The sequence below is a fragment of the Chamaea fasciata genome, unplaced genomic scaffold (assembly GCF_029207755.1).
Source record: "Chamaea fasciata isolate MVZ Bird 193981 ecotype frontalis unplaced genomic scaffold, bChaFas1.0.hap1 SCAF_3, whole genome shotgun sequence".
In the NCBI taxonomy this organism is placed as follows: domain Eukaryota; kingdom Metazoa; phylum Chordata; class Aves; order Passeriformes; family Sylviidae; genus Chamaea; species Chamaea fasciata.
In genome coordinates, this window is record NW_027094088.1 from 75,834,637 (window position 1) to 75,859,691 (window position 25,055).

The following is a 25,055-nucleotide window of genomic DNA, read 5'->3' on the forward strand; positions in this document are numbered from 1 at the left end:
ATAGGAAATTAATCCACCTGGTTTTCCAGCACGGCATGAAAGCCAGGCCTCAGTAACTGATTTTGAAACATTCAGGTATAGGCAAATATGAAGCTACTTTTCTAACTCTGCATGCTCCCAAAGTGTAGAACAAATGTACTCACCCAATGAAATATGAATGAAATCTCATGTCCCTAGCTTGGGTTCATCCCCTGCAGATAGGAGATAAAGAACATTATAAAATGGTGGAAATAGAGTTAATAACAACCAAAGTACAGTTTTTGAGCAAAGTTACACTCCTAATATTTGTGAATAGTATGAGCGTTTGCATATCAACTACCTATATCCTAGAATGACATAGCTGGTAGATGGTTATTCACTGATTTAATTTTCAGCCTTTAGATTATTTTCCTTTTTCTTTTTCTTTCCTTTCATTTTTATTTTCTTTTTTCCTCTCCTTTCCATTTTCCATTCCTCTTTTTTCCTTTTATTTTCTTTCTTCTTTCCCTTTTCTTTTCATTTTTCTTTTTTCTTTTCCTTTTCTTTTTTCTTTCCTTTTTAATTTTTTTCTTGTCTCTTCTTGGCAACTTCATAAATTCCTTTTCTAAGAAACATGTTCTTTTTTTGGCAGACTAATAGATTTTTATTTACACCAGACCCTAGGAATATGGTTTTTTTGAAACTCCCAATAAAGTGTTGCTTTTTTTTGTAAAAATATCCATTTTGATTACATCTCAAAAGGAAACCAAGCCAAAAATCACTGAATTTTTATCAGGGTAGTTATAACAAGTGGAGTATAAAAATACAGTTTCCAGGTAAAATGGCTATGCTAACATCCATGATGTAGATAAAACTGTATAAACAGAAGATAATTCTGCATGCTTGGATTACGTTAGAGATGGCATAACTGCTCCCGTACAGGCATTCCTTTTGTGTGACTCTTCTCTGCTATCTCTATGAAGCTGCAATAGAGACATCAACATTTAAACTAATCAGCCTGGACTCCCTGCAGACTCAGCGGAGGTGTAATTTATCTTCCCTGTTTCAGACACCTACTTTAGGATATCATGAACTGTGTCCTGAAAGAGCTAATATACAGTGCTATCCACTACACAGCTTGGCTATCTCAGATATTCACCACCAATATCTATTCTGCATATCCTATTTTTGACCATCACCGCAAAAGGGCTGCAGCAGCAGTCTTGTAATGCAAAATTTTTAATCTAGCAGTAGTGGTCAGAGATGTTACTGTGCAGAACACAGCAAGTGAGTTGCAGTTATCCTTCCAGCAGCTCAACTATCAAAGTCAATTGACATAAAATTGACAAATAAAGGTATCTCTTTCTACAGTGAGCTGGTCAGCTTCTGAAAAAATGTCTCCCAAAGGCAACTTTCCAAGACAGAAAGTTAAATACTTTGCTGAAAACCAGCAAAGGTGTTAATGGGTCACCAGAGGTTCATAACTCTGGACTACCCGCTTCCACAGCTGAATGCAGATTATAAAAACAGGTTCCTCTTTGAACATTTCAGAGAAACTATCCAAGGTTATTGTTTGGGTGCAGAAGACTGTGATACTTAAAGATGTGGTTATCAAATTAGGGATTAAACTAAGTGGCTGTTACTGACCTGAGCAGGAGCTCCAGAACTGTGCATGCTGTTGTAGCTGTAGGGCTGCTGGACAATGAGGCATTGTGCTGATCAGAAAAGTTTCTATTCCTCTATCAGTGCCTGGAAAAAGTCTTATGATTGCAACAGAGACTCAATGGAGGATTTCATTCTGAGTGTTAGCTAAAGGGCTGCTGATAAAACAAATGTCCCACAGGATGTTACTGCTTTTTATTACAGAGAGGTCTAGAGGGAGTTCAAACAATTAACTGTCATGGGATGATTTAAGGATGCTTCTGTAAAGAAGCAGATAAACTAGAGGGTTCAAGTAGTATTCATAGTAGGTAAAACTAAAGTTATTTATAGATATGCATCAATTAAAGCATATCAGCATACTATTGTTTATGAGTTCGTATCTCTGTCAACCCATATTAAAGTTTATTGAAAGATTAATTTGTCCCACATTATAAGGGATAGAATTTTTGTTTCTGTTTTATACACCAAAACTCATCAAAGTTGCATGCCACAAGTCTTTTATAATAAATATCAAACATACAACTGGAAGCATCACAAATGTTGTCTTGTTTTAGGATTGGGAGTTATTTAAATCTGATTTATTGACAGGTTATGTTGGAAATTGTCTTGGTTTTGGGAAGACAGGTATCTGCCAGGTAAAAGCTGGAGTTTCCTTTGGAATGGAGAGTGTAAACTCCCCCACCCCCCCACACACCCTTTTTTTTCCCCAATTATAAATTTACAATCAGAGGCTCTTAGGCAAAGATTTGGGAAATAGGAATAGCAGTTCTTTACTAGTATGTATTACAAAGCAAACAAAAAAAACCCCCAAACAACTACAGCATTAGTAACAAAAGAAAACAGTACCAAGAACCTTGAGGGCTTTGTTTCACAAAATCCAGGGCAGTTTGGTTTCAGTGTCCCTGCAGGATCCTCAGAGCACCAAGCTGAAACAGTGGAAAAGTCCCGGGCTGGTAGCTGGGATGGCAGGGTGTCCCGGCAGGCAGGGGCAGGATGTCCCGGCAGCGCAGGGGGTGCAGGGTCACACTGTAGCAAGACGAGCAGCACCGAAGAAGCCGAAGGCGAGGCAGGGCCGGCCCAGCTCCCGCGGGTGGCAGAGAAGTCTCAGGATTCAGGCCGAACTGGTGATAGTAGATTTCCCAGGACTGGATCCCTTTGGCCACAGTGAAACTCTTCTAGCCAGCAACCACCCAGCCATTCTCTCTCGCCAAACGCCGAAAAAAAGAAGAGCCCGCAGCTGCCTCAAGCTCTGTCTTTTACCTGCGTTATCTCCCCCTTCCAACTTTGTCCACCTCTTTGTTTCGGCTAAGTAATCTCAAGTATCCAACACTTGGTCTCCTTGGTAACTTATGGGGAAAAATTCTTTAGAGAAAGAAGGAACAAACATAACCCCCAACAGAAATATGAAGAGAAATTATACTATTAACATTGTTTGCATATAATCTTCTAACCTCAGGGATGCTGAATATTAAAGCAGGCCAAAAATTTGAGTGTTTATTACAGACCAGATAGAGAACATACATTGAGTAGAATATAAAATTCTCAAAACACACCTATACAACCTGGAGCTCATTTTCAGAGAATTTTGTCTTTGCTAGATTTAGATTTCTAAGACATCTAAATGTATTTTAAAGGGGACATATGATTAAAGACCTTGTCCACTATGAGTATTTTCACATTACAGTCAATGGTTCCTTTGTCTAGAATAAGATCTATTTTAATAGAAATAAGGGAGGGAGGGAGGGATGAAGGAGGGAAGGAAGGTCATGAAAATTGGCATCTCTTTGGAAGCCATAAAGTTCAGTTGTACTGTTTGAGTATCCAATATATAGAATACAGGTAATACTTTTTCTTTTACTTCAGGAACTGTATAATTAGTCAAAATTCACCTGTATACATTTCATTTAATGCAGTCTGTGCTCAGATTTTTTACTTTTTTGTTAGCTTTGCAAACAGAAATTTCGTGTAGCAACAAGGATGAAGACCCCAGGCCAAAGTCCAACACTACCTTTAGTCATAACATTCTTGCAATTTATCTTGTTTTTTCCATATCCATACTTAAAAACACAATAACATAGGATAGAAACATATAAATTCTCCTTACAGACCTGGATGTCACACAATGTAGTAAAATGCTGTCAATTAAGTCCATAAAATTATTTTAGTGTTGAAATTCACTTCTATACCTAGACTGCAAAAGTGCTATTTGTTGTTCTTGAATAATAAACTTTAAATGGAGAAGCCATGCATTTCAGTGGATTTTCTAAGTGGGCCAGACAAAGGCTACATAAGCATCTCCATATGGTCTACTGTCTAGCCTAGATCACAGGTCTAAGGATTAGGAAATCTTCAATGACCATTATATTTAACAGTCATTGGGAAGTTTACAGAAATAGCTTAGAATAATGAAAGCTGGTTAAACAATTGTGCTACCTTCTGCAGCCTTAGCACACCAGGACGGAAAATATGCTGTTCCTGTGGCATCTTCTATCCATTACTGCAGACATCTCTTGGCATGTTCTCCATTGTCTCCCAAGAAGCTTTTCCACATGTTTTATGCTGACCCTAGTATCAAACTCAACTGGCTCTTCAGCTTGGAGTGAGGAAGAAAAACTGTAGCTGTATTAGGAAAGCTAAAGGAGCAGTACTCAGCACAAGTGCTTTTGTGGATCCAACTTAAGTGTGCAAATAGGAAAGGATTTAGCAACCAAGTTACCTAGATTTTTTTTTTTCACTTTTCCAGAAAGTGAAGAATTATTGTACATTCTTTTGCATATCTGAGTCTGAGTGAATTTTGAACTTAGGATGTTTTTGGAAATTTGGAGCTTTTATTTGTTCCAGTACAAGGGCCATAAATAGAAGACTTACTAATTAACTTCTACTAATAAAAAGAGAACTGCATCATCTATATTTATCTGTCAACTTGTTGCATTCTGTTAATTAGTTGCATGTCAAATGCTAGAAAAACTCTACCATAGTTTTTCAATTTAATTTTTTGCTTTCTTCAGCCTTATGGACAGGGAAGAAGGGAAGATTGTGGCAATATCTTACAATTTCCTCTTTATTATTTTCAGCCCTCTTCGTCTTGAGGCAGAGGGACCTCCAGATCAGCAGGCAGTGAGATATTCCTTCGAGTATATGACTACTATAAATGGTTTTACTACATTGACATGAACCATTTTAACCAAATCTGTGACTATTCAGGAGTTGTATCATCAGTCCCCAGAAGTATTTCTCCAGGACCTCTTGACTGAGTCGCAGCAGCAGAGAAGTCTGTGGTCTGCATGGGCTGATGGTGGAGGAAGGGGCATGGGAAAATGGAAAGCTCTTGCATTAGATTCACCAGTGATGGATTAACACTTCAATCACTGAGTGAAAAACAGAGGTGTATAAGCACAGCTCCCTGTATTTTGGCTCTAGGAGAGAATAATGATCCATACATTTATTCTGAAAACATTTAGAGCAATAACTACAAGTAAGGTCTGAGATCTCTGAATATAATGATTTATATATTAGTTTTTGCTATCCTTTTTAACATAGTATTTGTCTTCTGTTTTTCTTTCTAATAATATCAGTTTAAGATCATGATTACTATTCTTACTTACAGTTAATTAAATATAAATTTATCTCTTGTTCCCTAGATTCATCCTGATACTATTGAAAATGTCCTTCTCATATAGTAGTGTCACTTGGTTTTTACCAAGGTTGCTGGCAAACTCACATCACCATGATAGTGTTCCAGGAATCATTCAAGAGTAGCCACCAGTCACTGCAGTAATGTTTCATTTCCAAAATCATCTCCTGATGTTACTGGAAACATCACAAACAGCATTTATCTGTTACAAAAGGAATTCACGTTTCTCATGAGTATTCTCCTATGTAAATTGCTGCTTCTATTTAGAAACATCAGGCTCTTTCCAATTCTCAGATCCAATGAATCTGCTTTATGCCATTCTTCCTAGGCCAAGGAAGACTAATTAATTAATCCCAGTGGAGAAAACTTCCACTACTGTTCATGTCTTTTTGTTATTCCTCAGTCTCTTTTTTCCGCTGTCCCAATTCTCGATGTATTTTTAGGAGCAAGGAAATACAGGGAAAACAGCAGAGACATTTTTCTCTGCAGGTAGTCTTTAATTTCTTTGTGAATGCACCCCAGAGCATGGAATAGTTGATTTATCCCCAGATTCCTATGCATCTCTTCATGCACTTCTCAGCTGCAGCTGTATCTTCCTCAGCTTGGGCTGTAAATCTCTTACTATTCCACTGGGACTTTCATTGGTGAAATTCACTATATACACTAAAAAATAAACAGGGATAATGGATATTTATTGAAGAGATTTTCCTTGTGCTTTAGTTATAACGTCATTGTTTTCATTCACAAACTTTGTGCATGCTGTAGTAGAACATAAAAAAAATAGGGATGATAATTAAAAAAAAGGATTGGATTAAAAGATTGTAGCAAAGTTTAGAGTCAGATGGACAGGGAGACAATCTAGATGGATGTCACTTGGCACTAGATGACAGTAAGTTGCCTTATGCTGTTCACTGAATGATGGATGACAAATCTTACTCTTATACAGATGCTTAACTTGCTGGTGTGCATTATAATTTTGAAGACACCATCTGATTTGCAGAAATTAGTATGCTATGCAGCTAAAGATATGTTGCAGGCAGTAGGAACTGGAATTGGGTTACTTTTTCCTGTTGTTTGTTGCCTGACAATTTTGACTCCAAGACCCATTCATTATAGCAAACTGAATTTACAGAGGTCTGGACTTTGGCTTTTGCTTCAGTGAAAAAACCCAGGTTCTCATTTATTGGATTTGCAATGGGGATATAATATGTCTAGCACCTACACAAAGCTATTCTTGATAGAAAAATAAAATACCATAGTGAAGTTGACTGGCACTGAAAAATAATGAGATGGTAAGAGAATATTTGCATCATGCTCACCTAAACATATCTTCAAGTTTGCTAATGTCCCCATTCAGCTTGGCATGGGCCCTAGAAGAACTGTGTAACAGGGATAAATTCCCAAACAATGTGGGAAAGAACATCTGCTGAGGGGTTTATGTAATTTTCCACTCAATTTGTTCTGTCAAGAAGATAAAGTATTTCACTCCTTTGAAGAGACCAAAACTATGGGTTAAAAAACTGAAACTTAAAATGGCACAAATTCAGTATGAAGCAAACTTTGTTTGTTAGTTCCGGTTTTCTGTATTATTTTCCCCATTCTGATTCACCTATTTGCTTTTTTAAATCTCTTTCTTTTGTTTTCATATCTGTGCTGGGGTAAAACATGCAAAGATCCAGGAAACCAGCAACGTGACATCCATAACTAATGAGACAGAACCATGTTTCTTGAGCACTGGGTTTGAGTGGCTGTTACTTTACTCTCATTGAACCCATTTGTCCTGTATTGCAAATAAAACAATAAAATTGTTTAACAAATAAAATTGTACCTTTAGCAATAGAATCACAGTCTTAAACCACTCAAAATGAGTAAGTTTGTGCTTCCTATTTTCCACATCAGAGCAGACCAAGAAGAAACATTAAATGCATAAAACTGAAATGCGTTATAGGCTTTCAATATAGTACCTTTAGGGCTCCCAAAACAGCACAATATGATTGATAAACTGTACCAAAAGCCTTCTCCTGTAGTGCAGTGAATGTTATCATTGGTCTCCTTATCCACATTTCCTGTGGAGGAAATAGCTATTCTCAAATAGTATAAATATTAAATATTATCAAATAGTACGAACTATACTGCCATTAGTGTGTTGCCCTGTATGTGATTCATTGTTTTTTACTTATTTTTGTTTATGTGACAAAAACTAGTATTAAAGAATATTTAACCTTTAAAAACAGAAATATATTACATTAAAAGTGAATATAGACAGTGTTTAAAATGATGGGCTTAACTGATGTGCAGCTTGTCAAACACCTTTTAGCATTCCATGAGAGCAGCATGTTTCACCACTGCAGGGCAGCAAATCTGAATAGGCTCACCGGTGCTAGGAAAGATAAGCACGTATCTTGCTCTTCTCAGAAACGTGGATTTCTCACTATATTTAAACAGTGCTAAAAGTTTTTGCATTGGTTCCAGGAGGACATGAAGACAAGGGCTAAATATCTTAGAGAAGCCAAGGGGTAGCGGTTCCACGAGCTATTTCTGTGTTTGTTTTCCAAGTTGGCTGAACCAGAAAGTATGAGCACACACATAGCTCCCTCATGACACCCAGCTGGACAAATATTTGAATCAAAGACCCTTGGAGACTCACAGAGCTCTCAGTCAACTGCTAACAGCACCTGCACAGCAGTGCCTGAACCATCTTTTGATGAGTCAATAGCAGTAATAGCAAGAAGCTAGTATTGTCCTGAACACATGTAGAGGGATCTGAGTTTCCTGAAGAGGCAGACATAAATTTTATGGACTACCGCTCTAGATTCTCTAATGACACCTTCTTGCCTGCTCCTTGCTTTATTGTAATGGGAATCAAAATATGAGTTTGGGGTTATGCAAATTAAGAGCAAAAGGAAAAATATACTCAGATAAAACAGAAACCATTAAAATTCTGCACTAAACTTGATATTTTTCTTTGGTGTGGGATTTGGGTTTTTTTTTCTTGGTTTTTTTTTAAGTCTCTCAGTGTTGAATTTATATATATTTGTTGCAGCAACACAGCATATATATGATCATAATTTTCTACAATTTTTATATGTAATAAAGTAGATGAGATTACAAAGTAAGATTATAAAGCAAGGCAATGACATACTTCTGTTTCTGGCAATCTCTAATAGTGACCAACTCATTCCATTTCATAATTTACAGTCATCAAAAATATGATGCCTATTATAAAGTAACCTGAATTCCATTTCATTCCAGCCATTCTTTCTCTCCTACACATTCTTTGTATTTTTTTGCTTATGACTTGTTCTTTACTTGTATAATACTTACTAGTTCTTGTACTTTTACCTGCATGCTTTAAAATATTTACAGGCAACTCAGTTCTTTTGTACAGGTTTCAAACCTTAAATTATGGCAAGTAATTGCCCTTGCATGCCACTAAGAAATGTACTATTTAAAGAAATTATTGTGCACCATGTAGTAGTGGGGAAACTGACAATGCCCTAAATGAAGAACAAACATTAAACATTTTGAGATATTGAAATCCTGTGTAAACTAGAAGCATTTAATTAATGTCAAAATCACATGGCAGTTAAGGTTTTTGATATGTTGTCAGGACCCAAAGTAAAAAGTCTTATGTAAATTGAAATGTTTTATCTCTATTCAGTCCCCTCTTCACCTTGGCCACAGCAGGGCATTTTCCATCCCATGATGGGAACTGGGCAAATTCTGGAGCACGTACCAACCATCCAGGGATGCCTGCAGCATACTTCACTTTGCTGGAGAGGCAGCCAGTTTGCAGCAATCTTTGCAAACCACACAGTGTTACTAGCCTTTGGTGCTGTTGTTGATTGGAGAGGAGAAAAGAAGATACAGAAGAAGAAAAAAGAGCTGCAGGGTGTAAAGAGGGGTAATTTTCTCATTTGTAATTTTATCAGTGAAGCCATCATTTGTTTTCTACTGAGGCCTCTGGCTTTTGCCTAGTAGAATTAGACTAAAAACCTGTGTTGAAATGGGGTAATCTCATCGGTTTGTTTTGTCTTTCAGGCAAAGGAGCAAGAAGTGGGTAAAGTCTGTACTTCTGACAATGAATGTGGGCAAACTCCATTTGCTTGCGTTTACCCCTGATTGCCTCGCTGCCTAAAGCTGCCTCTGGTTTCAATCATGGCCAGTGTCACAGACCCTATCTCATTCAGGCACTCAATGACCTGGAACCAGTCTGGCTAGAAGATTAACTAAGCTCTGGGATGGAGACAATAGCCGAGAACTGTGTCTTTCCTGCACAGACCCACAGAGGGTGAAATTCATCTAAAGGGGAGGCAAAGTTTTTTTGAAAGCTGGCTTGAAATTGTGAACCCCCACAGAAACTGAGGGCTATTGGAAGTCTCCCTTAGGTCCTCACTGAGTATAAAGTTGCTTCTTCACCCTGTTGTCTAATTGAAATTGCACCTTGGCTCAATGTGTCTGCACGTTCCTTTAATAGTAATATGGTTTAAAAAAAAGGCAAAAATGTGTTGTTCACTGCATGCAGTAAGCTTAAATGAAACACACCAGCACAATTCTACCATGCAACACAAATATTATGCACTCAGGTATTATGGTGAGCAAACCAGTATAAGAATGTAATGGAATAGAATTAATTACTGCTATTGACCCACACAGAATTGAAAGCCTAAACTGCAACTCTAATGTTTCCAATGAAAAATGCCCCTATTTTGTTCAGCATGTTGGCCTTTCCTGGGTCTATTCAGTATAATATTCTTTTACTGACATAGACTAGCTTTTACTTTTTACTGGTGACTGTCCTACAGAAGGGGAGAGCTCTAAGAAAGGGACTGTTTTTGCTCATCAATCCACAGTATTAAATTCCTGTGGCAGGTTCACTCTTCAGCTTGAGTGTACAAATTATGCTCATAGATACATACATCTGTGTAGCCACATTGAAGGCACAGACTTAGACTAGAAGGACAAAGTAGAATTCATAAAGCAAAGGAAAGCCAATATTGTAATCTAAGACTGCTTTTACCCTTCAGAATATTTATTGTTGGGGATGGGGTATGAAAAAATATAAAAAGCTTTTTATCTTCACTTTCATTTTCCAGATTTAGTTTGCTGTGTTGACAGGTAGGAAAAAACCCAAACATTTTTATTCCTTTGTTTGGTGTGCAGCACAAATTTTAAATTAAAATAATCAAAGGGCAATAAAAGTAGAATATCTTACTGAAAATGAGCAAAAAATTATTTGCATTCTGATAGTTTCCTGTTGATATGTGTTTATATTTTGTTACAATTAAAGTACCGAAATATTTTATTAAAATTATATTGTAATATATTGCAATTACACATTCTCTTAACATTAACTACTACTATAAATAAATATATTTTCTTCTGGTCTTATATCAGTTTTAGGAACACAGGAATATCCGTCCTGTCGAATTTTCACCTCTAACTTTCACATAAAATGAATCCATTTTCATGTCTGTCTCTCCCTATAGGACACAGTAATTCGTGCTACAAACACAATTCAATATTAACCAACTTAACAGAGCTATTGATTAAGCCAGGGGATCTCTTTTTCAGATAAAAGAAGTGAAGACAGTATTAGCAGCAAGTTCCACAACTGGACATACTTTTATCTAAAGAGATTTTTGCGTAATCTTATGCTTAGTCCTCCCCTAGACACAAGAAATAGTTAAAGAGAAGTCTCAAAAGAGGACACTTAAAAATATTTTAATACTTATGCATAAAAGGAAATAGAAGATGGGGATAGAGAAATGCCCAGGATTTCTGTGCTCCTTTCAGTGAATGAAACCACATTTAAAGCTGTGAATAAGCAATAATGTTCATAACTATAAAGATAGTGGTTTAGATCTCAAACTCACTCTGGCTGAATCATCAGAAGTCAAATATTTCTTCAATTCAGAAACCACAGGATACCTTCAGCAGATCCAAAGAAACCAAGCAGCAACCCCACAAGCTGAGCTCTATTACCCCACTCCTTTACTTCTTTTCTATGAGGCAGAAGATTTCCATTTTAAGCCATGTCCGCTATCTATAGCAGAAATCCATTTTGTTAAAGCATGGTTTTAACGTTAAAATTTGGTTTCTTTTAATAAACAGGCGTATGTGGCTTAAGCAAATGCCTTTGTCTTGGAGTGGTATCCAGGACACGTATGGCTCATAACAGAGAGCAGCAGAGGGGTAATATGTAATTTGGGCACACACTCCTTTCCAGAAACTCTGAGACAACACATTTCAGAGACAAAAGCACAGTAAAACAGACTTGAACAGACAGTTGCAATGAGAAATTTAGCTTACAAACTAAGCAACTGTAGGAAGAAAGGAACCTTCATTTTCCTCAAGGGTGCTGGGATCTCCTCTGAAGAGAGCCAGCACAATGTCACATGTGGCTCACATGGCATAATGAAAAAAAGCCAGTGGTCAAAAAATTTATGATAGTTCAGTGATTGTGAGTCTTGGCCAAGTGTTGCATCTTGTCTTCAGAACCATGGTGTCAATGAAAAGTCCAGTTATGATGAAGTTCAAAAATATCAAAGTAGTAGTTCTTGTACTTTCCCTTCAATATATATAATATTTAGATAATCATTGGTATAGACTATTTTTATATCTCTTGCATGGAAGGTCCAGTGTACAAAACAGATCCTTTACCATGGTGTGATTCCAGTCACATCCTCATACTAGAATCCATCCAGGAAACTTCTGAAACAAAAAATATGAAAATTTGGAAAGACTTTAAAAAAAAGTGAAAACAGATAAGGAAAAAAGAACCAGGGAGATGAGCCAGGAAAATATATATTTATAGAATTCATGATAACAGAATAATGACATATTATTATTCATTTGTCTGATACTGTCATCTAGAGTTTCATGAAATTAGGAGTTTGGGCTTTTGTCTGTTTTAATTTTCTCTTAGAATCCTGCTCACAGCAGGAATAATCAGCCTCAAAACCAAGAAATAGCTAATCTTGCAAACTCAAATTCCTCTTTCAGCTGAGGAAAGTGTTTGGTCTTTAATGCTGTGATATAAATGATACAGCCAAGGTAGTGCAGGAAGCTGGCAGCAGTAAGAGAAATTTAGCATGCATTTCCCAAATATCAAACCTTAACATGGAGACCATTCTCACTTTGTTATGTTTATGATAAACAGCTTTGAGAAATTCTGTGCACCAGGAAAAAGGAACCGTGCAGCTGACTTTGAACTGCACAACTGCTTAAAACACATATTTTATATATATATTTTAAATCAGAGTATATCACTAAGGATTTCATTTATATTTTCATGAAAAGGATATAACAGACATCGTTTGCTGCGTCTGTGTGTAAGCAAGAACTCATTAAAACCAGAAAGCCTGTGAGGGAATTAGGCACTCCAGTCTCACAGGATTTTAGTATGAACAGAGTGACTAACTTCCTGAGATATCATTATTGCCTAATAATGCACTTGACTGTTATAAATTATCTTCACACACTTGAAACCTGAATGGATTAAAATATTGTTTTACTCCAGAGAGTGAGTGGGTTCTTTTATTTCTTTTTGACCAGATGAAAGCTTAGCTTTATAGGAATTTACAAACAAAATCACCAATCACAACAGTATGCTTCACTAGCACATGTGTGTGTGTTGAACCCCTAATAAAAGAAAAATCCGCTTTATTCAGTTTACTCTCCCTTCATTTGGCTTATTGACCATATCAAGTTAAATGTTAATTGCAGGCTACAGAGAGGTTACTTATCCCTTTGTAATCAAATATCTCATTCATTAACTACCTATGCAACAAAATATCTGCTCTTGAAGATCTGACTGAACCTTTTGTTTTCATAGCAATAAGAAGATACCACCAATCGGGGTAAAACATGGAGAAAAGTAATGTTTTCATTTTTTTAAAAATGCATTTTAAACAATAATGCTGAACCACAATTTAAAAAAATACAGAGATGTATTCAAGAACACTTTTAATAAAAGAGTTGTGGGATTCAATAAATCCATAGAGATTAAAAATACTTTTTTTTTTCTTTACTCATTATTACTTTCTCATTATACATTGACTTGCTGTGTGACCTTAGGCAATTAATTTACTCTCTAGCCAAAATTTTTCAACCTGAATATGTAAAATTAAACATCTGAATCTATTTTTAGGTGCTCAGATAAATGGCCTGATTTTCAGAGGTCAGCTGTACCCCAAATATTCATTAAGCTGACAGGGGCTCTGCCTGCCCTTTGCCTCTGAATAACTCATTACTTCTTGCATACATAAGTAGTGGATTTAGATGCTTAACTCCTGGTATCAAATGATATCCTCAGGCTCCTCACATAAAGGAGCATGGCACAGGGAATGTCTGAGCTAGCAACACCCAAGCAAAAAGGTTTGAACAACTCAGTATTGGTCAGGGTCAAAAGAGATGCTGCTGTGCTCGCATGTCTCAGCTCAGAACTCCCCAGAGATTTTTCTGACAAAAAAAAAGCTCAAGTGTCACTTTTCTTACATAGCAGGCATGTCTGAAGAGATTTAATTTTCCTGCATAAAATCCTGTTCCCTTCATTTAGGTGCTTAATTTAGACATTATGCACAAAATCCTGTTTGGCCCTAGATGGAGGCTGGAGTTTGCCTACCATAGAGAAGAGAGAGTGCCTCTGAAGATAAGCAGAGGGAAATCCACTCCTATTTTAAGTGTCTGTCTTTCCACTGAGAATGCAGAAAATTAATAGAAAATGTTAGGTGCTTCCATCCACTCAGGACCCAGAGTGTTTAGTTCTCTTCTGAGAAAGATATCTGGTAAAGGTGACACTATTTTATGCTTAATAGTCTAGTGGTTTGAGTGTTCACTAAGCAAATGAGAGGTTTGCATTCCCAGCCCTGATTGTCTTACAGAGGACTGAATCCATCTCTCCTGTCACCCTGGAGAGTGACCTAAGAATTGTGCCATGAATAATCAGAGTGAGGCACTCACCTCCCTTCTCCAGAGACTGAACTGCTGCATAGCCAGGAGTGCAAAATTCATTATTCTGGGAAAGCAACAGGGAAACAAGTGCTGGATTGTAGTCAATGGGATATGCCTGAGAAAGGGACATCTCCAGTGTTCAGCTTTCTCTTGTGGAACTCAAACACATCTCACCTTGTGCTGAAAAGAGTGAAAAAAGGGAGGGAACCCTGGAAAACAAGGCAGTCCTAAGTTCCCTATTCCTATGCTAATCCATTTGAGGACATGCGTTCTCATACGCTACTTCCTGCACTCAGAACTCCCATTGTTGACTTCATAGACACTCAGATTCAGAAAATCATACCCTTTCAGAGTGCCTGGTGGTTTTCATCTTGGCAAAGTGTCCTTGACACAAGTATGATCCCCTAAGGTGAAAGAAGCATAGGACAACTACTACAGAGGTTTCATTCCTTGTTTGAAAAAATCATACAGGCAGAATTGTCAGCTTTGGAAAGTTAAGCATTTTGAGTCAGGATTCTGGGCTCTGTGAGTTCAGGAACGATAAAATGTTTCAGGTGCATTGAGTGGGCAGTCCCTTCTTGGGGAAGAATCCCTACATGTGTTTGCATATATATATTGGTTTAAATCCTTCTGCATTTGTCTCCAAATTATTTCTCAGACTTCTGCTGCAGAGTACAACCTTCAAAGATATCTCATGGTAGGCAGAAGGGTATGGCCCACTCTAATTCAGGGGCTGAATGTCAAGATGTTAATCAGAATTTTTACTTAATCCAACAAAAACCTGACTACAAATGGGTCTAGATAGCCAACTGCACTGAGTAACAGATGTTTAGAGCCGAGTGTAAGTCCAGCAACTTCTCCAATGTTCACTCTCTGAACTTGACTGTAACGCTTGCTGCTCATTTCCCACTGTTCCTCTTTGGTAGCTGTCTCTCAAAGCTACAGCTCATGATTAAAGTTGTCTTTTAACCTTGCTTTGCATTCACACCAGTGTAGTCTAAAATGAACATGATTATTTGTGAATGGAGGAAAAGAGATAGAAATAACAAATAGTGCTTAACTTAAGAAAAAAAATAAAAATTAGAAGACTGCACTTCTGAGACCTTCACTGAAAATAGTTCAGTCATGTTATTATGTTTTATCCTCACTTGACATACTTTAAACACCAAAACAGGAAAACAAATGTGCAGGTTATTTCACCATCTGTTACTTATCATTTGACCATATACAAAAAAAATATTTTAAAGGTTCTTTACTGATATTGTCAGATGCATGGGATAGCATTCAACAGCTTAGTGGACTTTTGGTACTTCTGTCTGTAGTACTGCAAGTAGGATCTTTACCTCTAATTTATTTGATTAAACAGTTGAAACATTTAGCTCAGTACATACCTGATATATGGGAATAATCAAGTACTTAGATATTTAAACACTTTTAGTGAAGAAACAATTTGCTGGTACAAAATAGAGCCCATTAAAAATTGTTTTGTATTGTAACTTCACTCAATAACTACTGAAATTTACTGTACTGAATATCTATACATAGCTGAAGAGTATAAATTTCAAGGGCAAATGGGATTTTGTAGCTTAGTGGAGTAAAGTGATAAGAACTAAATAAAACACTAAGAAAAATCTAGGAAAAAAGTTGTAAGGTATCCGATGGTAATGAAAATCCTGTGAAATTGTGGCTTTGCTTTTTTAAGCAGGAAAGTTCGTTACACTATATGAGTCTCTATAGGAGGGACAGAACCCAGCACTCCAGATATGTCTTACCACTGTTGAGTAGAGAGTAAGGAACACTAAGCAGCGTTAGCCCACTCGTGGCTGTCCCCAAGTAGATTTTGCATTGCTGATCAAAATCCTCTGGGCCCACTTGTTCAACCTGTTTTCACTTCACATCATTTCCCACTTATCTAATCTATAATTTATCAATTTGTCTATGAAGACGTTGTGAGAGAAAGTATTAAAAACTATTACAACCAAGAGAAACAACACTCACTACTCTTCTCTTTTTAGTCACATCACTACTTAAGGTTATAAGGTTGGCCAAGCATGACTTCCTCTTTATAAATCCAACAGCTCCAGATTACCTTCTTGTCATTTATGTGCTTGAGAATTTTTCCTAGGATTAGTTGCCCAATTGACTACCCAGGTATTGATATGTAATTCCTCATACTTCCCTTCTTGACCTTCCTGAATATGGGAATGACCTTTGGTCTCTTCCAGTTTTCAAGAACCTCCTTGGATAATCAGGAGCTGTAAGACATAAAATGACAGTGGCTTCACAACAGCATCAACCAGCTCCTTCAACACACCTAAATGCTTGTCACCAGGCCCTGTGGACTTACATATGTCTAGCTTAAGTTCCATAACCTGACTTTTTCCACTGAGAGTGAGTCCTTCTTCCTCAATATTCTCCAAATATTATAATATTCATTTTTCTTCTTTTCTGATGAACTGGCAATATTCTTATGCATATACCATAATTTTATTGTCTATTTATTACCCACACATTTGTGAAAGCCCTTGAATTTCACCATATTGCTGGGTTTATATTTTATTTTAGTTATACGAGAGCCCTCCTGATTTAGAAAAACCTTGCCATGTGACATTTTTGGGGTCCTCATAGGGAAAGATTCATGAGGAAATAACAAGACACATATTGTGGAGAAGTAAAAATTATGAGAGAGAAAATGGAGACAGAAAGAAAAACTCATCAAAGATCCAGGAAATGGTAAGTAGAAAGAATTACTTATTTCAATAAATCCCGGGAGAAAGATCATTCAAACCTAACTCTGTCACCTGAAGACAGCAGAAGAGAAAGTGGCAAAGTTTTTCTGTCAAATATTAAAAAGACAAAAGAAAAAGTAAATTGATGTTCTTAAGTATACACTGTCAAAAAAATTTCCTAAAAGACTTTCCTTTTTCACTGAAAAGGAAGACAGGACATGGAATGTGAGATGATAGGTGATAATAAGGAATAATTAGTGATGGAATTTCTGGACTGTTAAAAGGCCAGCAGCCAAACATGAAGAAAGTAATCATTAAGAGATCCATAATCTTCTGAAGAGTTGCTAATGAGTTATTCACTACATTGCAAAGGATAATTTCTGTCATTTGGCATGCTCTAGATAAACTGACTTTCCATAATTTTATTAGATTCTTATTATTCATTTCCTGCTTCACCAGATTAGTGAAATACTAATCAGGATGAAACACAATAGCTCTCTAATCAATATACATTTACAGGGAAAATAGCTATAAGGTAATTCCTCTTACAAAAGAAAAAAATGAACATGCATTTCTCAGGAAATCCCTGGTCAATGTTATTTTTTATGGAAATATTTTTCACAGTTTTTTTAGAAATTTCTTTAGATCAAAGATTTCTAGTTTATTTATAAAAAATGAAGCCTCAGGTATAACAGTAAAGAAAAAAAAAAAAACTAAGTTTTTCATACAAAAATATAAAAAGTCTATTAAAAATTGGTTTTAAAATTGATCAAATGCTGTTATTATTCAATGACATAGAAGGCAAGCAAAATGCTACATTTTAAATTTTAAAGGTATTCTTTTAAATCCTGCAAAAATAATCACAGACTCTTCTTCATGATGTTTTCATATTTATATGCATATATGAATGTTTGTATGCTGAAATGTCATAATAATAAATCAGAATTCATATGTATTCAGTGACCAGGAAAATGTTATTTTAGCCTTACAATTGCTTCTTTCTGTTCTAGATAAAATCAGAGGTGTATAGGGAATAAATAGGGTATAATGTTTCACAAAAGCAGTGATAACAAAAACATATAATTGTACTGATGATAGGAAACAGTCCTTAAAAAATTTAAAGAAACTGTTGATTACTTTATGTTTTATATCGTTATTTTATTTAATTGTAGCTACTTTTAACTTAAGAATTTGTCACTGTGTTTTGAGGACTGAACATTTTCTGGATATCCAGGTGTCACAACAAAACATTGTGATTCATAAAATTGCATGGCATGAAATGAAAGGGAAAAAAGACAGGCAGCTCTCTTCTATGTATGAATGACCCAGCAAGGCCCAAAGATCCTTTTCCCTCCTAAAAGTTTTAATTTATTGAAAGAGCAGAATGAAGACATCATATATTAAATAAGGGCAAATTTATTATAAAGTGAATTTAAGAGTAATTAAAAATATTTTATATTGAAAATATTTTGGGTATTCTTCATGGAGAATGATTTTCAAAACTCTTTCATATCAGGTCAACTGCTGTAAAACATAGCAATAACTTCTATGGAGTGAATTTAATCTAAATAATTGAGTTTTCACATATCAGACGAGAGTTAAACAGAAACTTGAAGGGCAGTTGTGTATATTGTTCTCCTTCATATAAGATGAATAAGCGCCACCAAAATTCCTCAACACGAGAGTGTATCCTTCATTTGATAACCGAGTAGAAATGCTCATTCAAGGACCACTCTTGCACATCATTCAAATACTGACCCCATCAGACCATTGCCTCTAGCCAGAAAGTCTAGTAAAACCCAAAAATTACAGGCCTGACCCTTTGTCTAGTGACTGAGAAAGAGACATAGAAATCTGGTCTTTAAAATTCTGGAATGAGTGTCGATTACAGGCTCGAAAGACAAATGGGACCTCATCTGCCTTTGAAAAAGGAGATAGTCCATGTACTGAAATATCCAATGTTAGCACACAGTGATGGAAACAAATGATACAAGTACAAAGATACTCCTGCACTTCACCACAAGTTGTTCGTACATATTTTACTCTCTCAGTACCACGGGAGTTTCAGTGAAATATTTAAGTGGTCAGCATGCCATAGAAAATAGGTATGACACTACATTGTCTTATTGAGGTGCCAAATTTCACAGTATCCAACTGAAATTTTAAGGGCTTGACCTAAGAGCACACAATTCACTCCACTTAAATTCATATCTTCATAGTAAATAAAGATACACAAGTGCCTCTACTGGAAATTATTTACCCATTTGCCTTAGACAACAATTTTATGATGGGGTATTTCACCATACATAACAACTTGTATTATTTCCTAATTGGCGTTTAGGCAATTTAAGTAGACACTGAACATTTCTAAACTAGATTTTCTGGTACTTCTGAAATAATTCTGAAGTGTCTCCAGAAGACAAGCCATGTTATGCATGAAGATCCTGATATCTACAACTTTGACTGAGAATTTAGGAACCAAAACAGAAGTCCCTAAAAAGAGGAAATAGAGTTCATTCAGCTCTGTATTTAGTCTGTCCATTTCTAATGGGCATTTCTTGATGAGAGGAAAAAGTTGATCCCTTCCGCTCAAGGAGTATTTAGCATACTGAGCCCCCAACTTCTTGAGTGAGCTCTCAATTTCATACACCATGATACAGAAGTTTTGTGTTGCAGCATCTATCCTTCTTGCTAAAGGATAGAAATGAGCCAAGACACAGACTTGCCATTTATTACAGCATGAAAACAGTCCTGGTTTATTCCACTTTACAGCTTAGCCATCCTGACTCCAACTGTTCACTGACTCTGGCTGCAGCAAGCTCCTACTGTAGGTTTCCCTTGCAGCCTCTGACTTCTGGTTATTTCCTGGTAAACTATGACTGCATTTATTAGTTTGCAGACTCCAACTGCAGTCTTTTACCTTACTGGACTACGACTACAGGTTCCAACAACAGGCTCTAACTGCAGACCCAGACTGCCCTTACAGCAGTAATTCCTTCTCCTCTGGATCCTTCCTCTTTACAATTCTTCCTCATCAGCTAACCCACTCCCTTTTATCACACCTGTCTTTATTGGTTATAGCTGTTACTCATCAGGGTCGAGGCTGTATTGGGTAATTAACACAGCTGTTACTTATCAGGGATGAGGTCACCTGTATTCTCTTCTCCTACAGTTTTTGCACTGCTGCTGTTCTGGATCATGCCTATCTTGGCAAGTTAGGTTGATTTCAGATACCCATCTATCTAAATGTAAATCTCTTCAGAGCACCAGGAAGGATATAGGTGCTTCTCTTAACAGGCACATCTGAGCATTACTGGGCAAGTTCAGTTTTCTGTAACTTGTAGGCAGTCTTTTTCACCAATAAGAGAACATTGTGAGAACACAAAGGAATGAAACAATGTATAGAAATACGTCTCATCAGACAGTTAAAACAGTAGGTAGATTTTAAACCTATTGACAGAAAAATATTGAAAAATTAAAATTTTCTTCCCGTATACTGCTTACCATCTTGTCAATGACCTCAGGAAATTAGTTTGATACTAAATGTCATGACTAACATAGTTATATCTGCAGAAAGTAAAAAAAAAAAAATCTTAATCAATGCAAATGCAATAAAGTGAAAATAATATTTTATCCAAAGTTATCTCTGGCAATTTCTTAGTGACATACTCCTCAAAAGCCTGATTATTTCATCAGTGTTGTTATGATAACTCATAATGGTTAAAACTACGGTGACAGTAGCATCTTTTTGTAGTCTAGTTCCATCACATTTCTTACATTATACAAATCAGACAAAGATTAAGAATAAATCATGGTATAGGGTTCTCCAAATCAAGGCACTGACTGGAACATCAGATATCATGAGAAAGGAAAGTTTCTGACTAAAATAAAATAAACATGATGGAATAAGTATGAATACTGTCTTATCAGTGCAGAACCTTAAAAAACCCTGACTTCTGCAACAGATATGATAAGCTATGCAAAGGCACAAAACTTCCTTCTACAAAACAGGCAGAAATGATCAGGCTTTTTGATGTGGTTTAGGGAGGATCATAGTATTCTGTCGATGGATGGACTCAATGATCTCGGAACCTTAATAACTCTATGATTTTATTCTATGATTTTTATGACTTTTTGAAAGGTAGATTGCCTTTTTAAAGGTAGATTGCTTTCTGACCAAAGTTTATTTCTTTCCTGATTAAACATTAAGTTAAAAAATCTACCAAGTTTTTGTTCATTTTATCCTGTGCCTGGAAGAAGAGATGAACTTACAAATTGAGTAAATGAAGGAAGAAGAAGAAAAAAAAATGCAGATATGGATATTTTTATCTTAAAATACTTACTTCTTTCTTCTTTCTAAATTTAGACTTTTCAAGATGTCTAGATTTTGAACAATCTCCTAGTAATAATGGAAAAACATATTTTCACCTAAAGCCACAGGGTAAATAGAAAACAAGGACTTCTAACAACCTGTGGTTTACTGAAGACAAATTAGTAATAACAAGCTTGAGAAGTCAATAATTATTGCTAATAAGAGTATATCATAGAATCATAGAATGGTTTGATGTGAGGTGAGGGTCCAAAGGGATGCAGGGTCCCCGGCAGTACAAAGGAGTGCCGCTCTATACCAAAACCAGGCCTTTGTAAGCAATTAGCTGGTTATCAGCTACCTAGCTTTAAATCATAACAAACATAATTCAACCAACCAGCATACCCCACGATGTGAACACGTGATGATTACATAACTTGTTTTCTACCTCTAATTCAGCTGAGTCACTTTCCCATAGTCCTTTTTAACTTAGCTGAAGTAGCAGACCTGAGCCATGGTTTTACAAGGCCTTGTCTTTGTAAGGTTTTACCTATATGCAACAGTTTGAGTTGGCAAGGACCTTAAGGATCATCTAATTCCAAACTCCCAGCCTTGGACAGGGACACTGCCCACTAGACCAGGTTGCTTGAAGTCTCATCCAACCTGGCCTTGAACAGTTTCTGGGGATGGGTCTTTAAAGATTCCTCTGAACAACCAATTCCAGAGTCTCACCAGCCTCCTAATAAAGAATTTCTTCTCAATATCTAAACTAAAACTACCATCTTTCAGTTCAAGGCCATTCTCCCTAATACTGTCACTTTTACCCTTGTTAAAAGTCCCTCTCTGGATTTTCTGTAGGCTTCCCTAGGTACCATAAGATTTCTATAAGGTTTGCCTGTAGCTTCTTCTTCAGGCTAAACAGCTCCAGCTCTCCCTGTCAGTCTTCATACAAGGTGTGCTTCAGCCCTCAGGTCATCTTCAAAACCCGCAACCTGGACTCCTTCCAACAGGTCCATACCCTTACCTTAATCCATATACTAACACACCCTTTATGGAAGGATATTGATTAAAGAAAACATTAAACATTTTTTTTATCAAAGATTAAAAATTGGGTTGTTGTTCCACAGTCTGGATTAATAGATCATACCTGATGCTAAAACAGTAGCAAATGTGTTAAGAGAACACAGTTTTCAACAGGTTTGTTCCAGGACAATGATATGGTTCATGCAGACAGAGTGTAGAGGTATGGTTCATATATTTTATGTGTGTGGTATATACATATATATATGAAATAGGGAAAGCATCTTTCAAAATCTTACACGGTTAATAACTCCATAAAGTGTACATGTTAATACATTAGTATTTTGCTTACAATACTCATTTGGGTCTACATCTCATTTTTTGAAAGTTTTCTGCATCTTGGTGTTGAAGAATTTATATCTTTCCCGTAACAATATAATTTTTTAATCTTCAAGACTGTGCATCTAGGGTGACTTTAAATAGTAAACTTGGTTGTTCCAGAATTCCTTGAAGTTGAATATTGTGGCATGCTTGTGTGACACTCTTTCAGACATTAAAGATTGTCATGGGTTTTGTAAAGAGCATATTATTCTATTCCATCTGGGTGGAGCAGAATTGCTTATCTTTGCCCAAATGGGTCAGTGTCGCTTATCAGATGGTGGAGTGCTACTTATCTCTCTCCATTGTTTCACTACTTCCATGGGAATGTCTTCTGCTAATGGACCATTAAGAGCTCGTCAATGACATTACACATTACACTGCACTATTGTAAGCTGCTCCACATAGAGAAGAAGAGCCAAACCATCTTAACCTAGATAAAAAGGAGCCACAGTCCCACTAGGTATCCAGTTTTCCACCAGATCCCTGGAGGAAGACCGAACCCATCTCATCATTACTTGACCCTTTTTCTTCAACGGGACCATCTCTACTCCAACAGAACCACATCTGCCACTCCAGGAGAGCTTACTTTGGACTACTTCCAACACCCTGACCAACAGGGTGTCAGGTTGTATTTCTGACTCTGTCAAGGTTTTTCTAGGATTTCTTGTTTGTTTATTTGTTTGCTTATTCTTCTGTACTACAACATCTGTATTTTTATATGCCTAGTAAAGAACTGCTATACCTATTCCCAAAATCTTTGCCTGACAGCCTTTTAATTGCAAATTTATGATAATTTAAAAAAGGAGGGGAGTGGCTTACATTTTAAGAGAGACTCCAACCCTCCCTGGCAGATACCTGTCTATCTAAACCGAGACAAAGATGTTTCTTCATCTTTCTCTAGAGACAAGGTCTCTGATGTGCTGCTTCTAAGCCATCCAATCACCTTGAAGAAACGTTCCCTGGTACCCCTCATATTATTATGAGGTCTCGTGTCACACATTAGAATAACAACTTTTGTCCTTTCGAAAAAGCTCTTCAAAGATGTTAAGTGTGAGCATCAGGGCACTGTTGAAAGATACAGAGTGGGGAAATTGAAAGGACAGTCTTACAAAGGTAATCAACTTGCCTTTGTTGGTTTTTGCATATTTTTTTACCCATTAAGGTTTTAGTATGTTGTTCCATTTTTGTAGACTGGCTCATCCAAATATTTTTGTAACTTCATGAAAATGTCAAAGGTCCTCTGTGGGAATTCTGTGGGGAATATGTAGAATGACCTGCCTATAAGGAAGAAGGAAAGCTTCACAGAATGAGACAGTGTGGAAGTTAAAATGAAATAATTTCACCTCTGTCTGTGAAGCTTTAAAAGCACTGCAATAGGAATTCTGTGTTCACAGAGTAGTTGCACTTCCTTGTTCAGATTCTAGTTCCAGAATTCAGCTTTAGTATTGCTAGGTAGTCAACAGTTTATGAATCGTTTAAGATATTTAAAAAAATATAAAATCGAGGCTGTTTCATTTGCACATTTTTCACTACCAATTTACATAAGAATATTAACTCTCTTGAGGGTTCTGCTGACTTGTACCTTCTAACAAGTGAAAGGGAAAATTCACAGTCAGCCAGCTACACGGACTTGCCAATGACATTACATGATGAGCTGACAAAGCTGTCAAAAATCATTGGCATTAACTATGAAGGAAACAGAGATGTGAAGATCCTGAGAGGTTCACTGCTTACTTCAGTTCTTCTTGTACACACAGAATGAATCAGGTTTTGACATGTCATAGCACTTAAACTGCCAAATGTTAACAACAATTTAAACCACTTTAAGTTCTGCTTTCTGAGGTTTATGTAACAGTTGCTCTGTGTATCAGAAGAGTGAACAAGATCCTGAATACTTCAAAACAAAACAAAAGCAAGAAAACCCCCAACACTTCAATGTAATTCAAACTAAAGATGTGGTTGAGCATGTTCCTAGTAGTAATTCTTGAGCAGAAATCAGTTAAAATTAGGAAGGGTGATTGACAGATTTACAACTCTAAATGCATTTCATGGGAAAAGTAGGTCCTTAACTCCCATGATATCTAAACTTGGACAAAAACGTGATTTATATAATGAAAAACGTACTGTAAATGTAATATTTTTCCTCCTGGGTAAATGGCAGTATGGTAATCAGTGTGGCAATCACACAGTTACAGAACTAAAATGCTAAAAGCCTCATGTGATTGATACAATTTTTCAGACAAACATTAACTCCCATCCAGTAAACTTGGAATACCTGCCAAAAGAGCTAACGGTCCAGTCTATCATAAAGAGAGGAATTTTTTTAAATAATGAAGAAATGTTTCCCAGGAACTGTAGTAGCCACATGATGATGCAAACTGTACATCTTTTTCATGATGCTCAGTGG